The sequence below is a fragment of the Phyllostomus discolor genome, chromosome 8 (assembly GCF_004126475.2).
Source record: "Phyllostomus discolor isolate MPI-MPIP mPhyDis1 chromosome 8, mPhyDis1.pri.v3, whole genome shotgun sequence".
Classification (NCBI taxonomy): Eukaryota; Metazoa; Chordata; class Mammalia; order Chiroptera; family Phyllostomidae; genus Phyllostomus; species Phyllostomus discolor.
This window is the reverse complement of record NC_040910.2, coordinates 35,685,359-35,691,358: the sequence shown is the minus strand read 5'-3', so window position 1 is coordinate 35,691,358 and position 6,000 is coordinate 35,685,359. Positions and strand designations below refer to the sequence as shown.

Genomic DNA, 6,000 nt, shown 5'->3' with positions numbered 1-6,000 from the left:
CCAGGAGATCCAGGAGGGCTGGCTCCAAAATTGGGCACACGGATATAATGAAAGATTGCCAAGAGGGTGGGAGGAACTGTGGTCTCCCAATATAATGCAAAGACGAAGATGCCTCCAATCCTGAAACAAGCAGCATTGAAAACCCCCATTCAAGACATATTTATTTTCCAAATCAGGCCAACCTCCTGAGCATGCCCAAAATTATGTTGCTCTGGTCACTCCGAGCTTCTGAAATATAAATTCCATTTATCCAGGTTTTAAGAATGACCAACAGGTAAAAGAGGGTTGGAGGAAAAGGAATTCAGGACTGGTTCAGTGAAAGAATGGCACCTGCAACAGGAAGTGGAAGGACGTGGGAAAATTGCCTAATACACAAACTCACAAATGCTTCAACATTAATTTTGATCGATCGGAATATTAAGGAATTCAGGCTGACTGACAGATACATCGGGGAACCAGCAGATGGCATGCCTTAATAATAATAACTCCAAATGTGGGAAATTTTATAATCCAGTCTAATTTAATTAAATGCATTGAGCACCCATCATGTAATAAGGGGCAGTGTAACAATACAAGGATAAAAAATAATCTATGACGAAGGCTAGGAAATACAAAGGGTATATAATATAAGGCCACAGTGATAACTGCTGGTGATAGAACTCTAAAGTGCTGGAGAATAACCCAAAATTCAAAATTTCAGACAGACCTTCTTTAATAAATCTAATACGGTTCTTATGGGCAGCAGCTCACAAAAACAAAACAAAGCACCCTGCCACCCTGCAAAAAGACTTCCCTTAGTAAAACAGATAAGAATATACTCTCTTCCAACTTAAACAAATGTAAACCCTACATTTGTATTGTGTTTCATAGTTTTAAAATAGGTAGGATTTGTATATCTCCAACTTAAAAAGAAAAAGAAATGTGAAGCTCATAGAGATTTCGATTTCCTTGAGTTAACTAAGGATCTGTAAGTGGCCAAACAGAAATTAGAACCTAGGTTGTCTGAATGCCAGAGTAGTGGTTTTTTCACATGACCAGGTTGTATGCAAATGAATAAACAAAGCCTTTGGTGGTGGAGGGTGGCCTTGGGGAGGTACGTAGATGCAATATTAAATTACCATGTATCACCAGTTAACATTTATGGTTTCAAAACGGGTTCATCCAGAAAGAGAGCAGTTTTAACAACGTGCTTTAAGAGTGCTGTCTTGCTGTGAAGTTCCCCCTCGTTAAAGCCTTTCTATTGGTGCTTACAACACGGAATGAGAGATGGGATCAAAGAGAACATCACTTTACCCCTGTTGGATTTTAATAGTTTTATCTCTGAAAATAAGATGACTTTTGCCTATCTTCTCAACCAGCACCCTCTGGGCCTCTTCTCGTCCCACACCTCATCAGTCTGGGTGCTGATCCCCACCCCCACTCCCCTCCAGTTTGAATGACACCATTCACCTTATGCTCACAGTGAGCATACAGCTCCATGTCTGTGACACTGCAACATTATTTTTAAATGAAACATTTTAAACATAAAAGTTTAGAGACTTGCATAAGAAAAACCCTTGTATTCCCACCCAGATTGTTTAAAATATTAACATTTTTGTTTCCTGTGTGATTAATAGTTGAAACCCTTTCTGTTTGGCTTTCCAGATCCCATGCCCCTCCTCACCCGCCTGAGGCAACCACTGTCATGAAATTGGTGTCTAACCTACTTGTATATTTCTTATTATATATATGTAAACATACATACCTACGTTTGCCCTCATAAACACTATGGCTGGGTGTTCTTAAACAGGCATAGTAATTGACATATCTTGTAATTTGCTTTTTTCACTCAGTGTTATATTTCTCAGATTTAATCATGTTGATGCATTCAGTGATAATTGCTTTGTCTTTTCAACCTCCCCATGTGAGTTATCATGTCCTATGCTTGACATTTTCAAAGGACACTGTGTAAATTGCATAAAAATGCAGATAGCCGCACATCTCCACAGGCTCTGCAGCTACAAGGAGTCTGGAAATACATAAAGCAGGAACACATGGTTTTTCACACATCTGCCTCCCCACTCACCCTCAGCAAAGGCAGTGTTGGCTTGACAACACACGTTGGCTTGCTTAGCATCAGCCTAAGGATCAACACTACTTTATTAAGAAAATTGATACTGAACAAGTATACATTTATTAGTAAAATTGAATGTGTCACTTTAGATCTCATTTATTATGCTTTTTCCCATAGCTCACTTTTTGATGTTAAACTATACTTATGGCTGTCTAAGCTTAATACTCAATATTTAACTTTCATTGAACAACTTTTAAAAATTGTGGTAAAATATTCATAACATACAATTTACCATTTTAACCATCTTTCAGTGTACAGTTGAGTAGTGTTAACTATATTCACATACCAATAGAACAAAATTAGGCCTCTGAAGTCTAGGTTGAAAAAGGATGAAAAGGAAGAGCAAGACGGGTAGGTAGAATAGTGTGAAAGAGTAACTTTGGCTTTGAATTAATCTAGACTGTCACGAAAACGCCACGTGGCTTTGGGTAAGTCATTTCTTTCTTGGCATTCTTTCCCTCTGAAAAATGAGAGAGGTTGCATTTAGATGATCTCTAAGAACGTTTTCAGCTCTACAATTGTTTATATAGAAAAAGAGAGAGAAAACATTTTCTAAGGAGCAAAATAGTGGGGAATGCCATCAATAACCACAATCTCCACCTGTTCATTAAGGCCTTGGCAAAGAGGGTTAAGTACTGTTCCAGGGCAAGTACCCCCTGCCTGCTCTGTTGTCTTGGCGTGGAGGTCTGCAACATGCTGGTTGCCTGTCTCTAACCTGCACTGAGAGACACCCTCTGGACTCGGTGGCACCTGCCTCTCGACCATTTCAATGCCCGGGTCCCCCGGTCGGCACTCTTATTCTCAGAACAGGTTTTGCGGTGTTGCAATCGTGCCATCATAAGGGGCGAAGAGAGTCCCCGGGTAGTCTCAGCAGAGGAGGGACGGTTTTGCAAAGAGCGCTGGGCACATTTACTAACAACGCTTGCAGAGCTGAAAACGACTCCGCGGGGTTACCGCAGCGCAAGGCTTCACTCAGGGTTTAAGGCAAAAAACAGCGAAGCGCGAAGACTGGGCCTCACGCTGCTGGGCTCAAAATGGGAGCGCTCGGCCGAGCGTGCAAAGCGCGCCTGCGCCGTGCGTGTGCGCGCGCGCGCGCGCGCGCTCCCCGGCCGCGCGCCCAGACGCTCGTGAAAACTCCCGGTCCCTGCGAGGCGCGCGCCGGCGGTCCTCCCTCGCTCGCTCCGTGTACCTGAGGGACCGGTGGCCGTCCGCGGCCAGCGCTGCAGCCTCCCGCGCCCTTTGGAGCCCAGGCCTCGCAGTGTGAGGTGAGCACCAAGGCGTGCGGTCTCCCGGCCGGGTTAGCGGGCAGAGGGCGCGGGGAGCGTGGGGAACGACGAGGTGCCGCCGCGGCTGCCCGCTCCTCTCTAACCCTTTGCTGAAGAGCCACCAGCAGCCCCGGCACCTCCTCCTCTGGGATCGTTATTTTCGTCGCGGCCAAAACAAAAGCTGTTGACGCCGGGCTGTGGTGGGGGTCAAAGGGGCTTTTCGGGATCCACGGCGGACCTAGGGGATACGGAGGAGCCGAGTGGGGGGCTGAGGTGGACAGATGCCCGGGGAGATCATTAACCCTCTCTGTCCTCAGCTCGCGCTGGACAACCTGTGCGAGTGTGCAGCGAGGCTCCCTCGCCGCCTCCCCTGGCCCAGACCCTTGCACCGGAACGGTGCCCGGAGCCCCCAGCCGGAGCCCGCTGCCCGGGTCGGCGCCGCGGAGGCGTGCGGCGCTCCCCGCCCGCCAGGAGCGTGGGTGGAGGACGCGGCCGCCAGCCCGGGGAGGACAATACGCTGAGGGCTTCGGCGCCCCGGGCCCTTGGGGCGACCCGGAGACCCACACTAGAATTCCCCCCTGCCGGGGCTCCGTTTCAGCATTTGCCTGACCTCTCGTTTCCACACCCTAAAAGTTGTCCCCTCCATCCCATCAGTTTGCAAAGTCGCTCTCCCTTCCCAAATGCCTCCCCCAGCTGCACCCTTTTATACTGTGTGTTTCCCACGGCATGGGTGCTGCTGGGTAATTAGTAGATGGCCTCTGGAATAAAGGTGCTGTTACAGTGGTTCAAGACATTTTAACACCTTCCTAGAGACTGTAAATCTCAGCTGTCTTGGAGTTAGGTGCCTCCTCTAAGAGAAAGAGCCCCCCCCCCCCCCCCCCCCCCCCGCAAAACCACATGCCATTAATTTATGAAAAGGAGTAAACTTGAAGTCGAAAAATACCTACCCTATACAAGAGGTGCGGTTTCTTGCCCAGTCTAAATGAAAACCTGAATTTCGGTTCCCTGCTGAATTTAGGGAGAGGCAGCAGCGGAACAGACTGGAGCTCTACAAATGACTGCTACATAAAAGTATCCAAACAAAACCTTGTTTTGTAAAAGTAGTTTAGATAGACCTGTAATGTTCATTTCTGGGGACTGGGTCACTTTGCAAAGCCAGTGGCATGAGAGCAAGGAAACAAAGACCTGACATTGAGGATGTTACCTCCCTCTTTTGCCTTCTTGTAGCTTTTAGTGGCGTGCTGACAATCTAAGGAATAAATTCTTACTTCTGTTATTAAGGCTCAATTACTCCTCAAGATAATGCTTCCTATCCTTACTTTTCAGCAAATCAATACTATCTTTCTCCCCCAGGGGGAAAAAAAAAGCATTTACTTCAACTACCAAACCACAACATAAAGATGGAAAGATTGACAGGAAAGTAGGAAAGAGGTGTAAAAGCTTAACTGGGCTGATAGAGCTGAAGATAAAATATAAGTAAGATGCAGCCTTTCTCTTACCATGTTGCCTTTTATTTAGTGAAAGAACATGTGCCTCCTCCACCCACCAAATGCCTTAAACTATCAGGAAAACAAGTAATTCATTAAGCCTATCATCCTACCTTCTCTTTGCTCCTTTTTTTTTGTCCTCCACCGCCAGCATTCTCTGCCTCCACGCCTCCTCAAAATTTGTAACACTCTCCCATTAATAGAAAGAGGAGAATGGACTGTAGACTCCTCATCTTAGCTGCTATATTCTCTGGAGCTCTATTTTGTGCTTTGAACATTTAGGAGGATTTTTGAGGGGGGTCTTGATTGAGATATTTGAAGTAGGGAGGGGGTGAGGGAAGTTGAATAGTAAAGTTCACTTTCTTTGTATACTACAATGTGAAAGCTTTCTCACTGGGGAAGGAGACAGATTTTTAACTCACAATATGTTCCCTGTTTCCCTCTTGACAGGAAAAAATTTCTCTACCCAACATAAATGTACTCTAACAAACCATAACATTATGGTTTGTTAGTAAAACCATAAGGTTTTATCCTCAAAACTTACTTCAAGCATATTAGTTTATTGATGTTAGATTGCTATCCACTTTATTTTCTTTAGGAGTCGGGAAACAGCTCCTGCCACATCTCTACCACCTTTTATCAGGGAGAGTGGTGTTGGCCTCAAAACTCGCTTATCCCTAAAACTCGAGAACTATAGGTGCTTAAAGCTGAAGCTGCCCACTAAGAGCAATAACAAAAAGAATGGTTTGGAAAATATGTATTGGAGAAATTATTTAGTGTAGATTTTTGAAAAGATGTGTGGCAGGGTTTGAGGAAAGGAAGACTTTTAATAGTGACATTTCCATACACCTAGGAATAAATGTTTGAAGAGTGAGAACTCTTTACTGGCTAGGAAGGGGTTTTAACTAATTGTGTGTCAAAAAGAACTTCTCTCTTTGTTTTCCAATTCATTATGCTGACAAGTATTGACAGTTTGGGTGGATCCAAGGAGTACATTGCAAATGAAGTTTGAGATGAATATAACTTGGCTAGTGGCCTTGAAAAAAGAACAACAAATACTAGTGTCTAAATTTTACTGAAATAATTTTATAGTCAAAGTATATAAACCATACAAACTTGCTAAGGGAAAAAAATC

At 44.8% G+C, this 6,000-nt stretch overlaps 1 protein-coding gene across 4 annotated transcripts in view; it reads left to right on the top strand.

The window, feature by feature from the left end:
• The first annotated feature begins 3,234 nt into the window (after positions 1 to 3,234).
• FZD3 (frizzled class receptor 3) overlaps positions 3,235 to 6,000 on the top strand; it is a 66,719-nt gene continuing 63,953 nt past the window's right edge. For 2 of the 4 annotated variants that reach the window (XM_036032032.1, XM_028520450.2), the window contains exon 1: positions 3,240 to 3,378. The gene's annotated coding sequence lies outside the window, so the exon portion shown is untranslated. Of the gene's footprint in view, positions 3,379 to 6,000 lie in introns of all 4 variants that reach the window. The other 2 variants (XM_036032031.1, XM_036032033.1) reach the window with 2 other exon arrangements.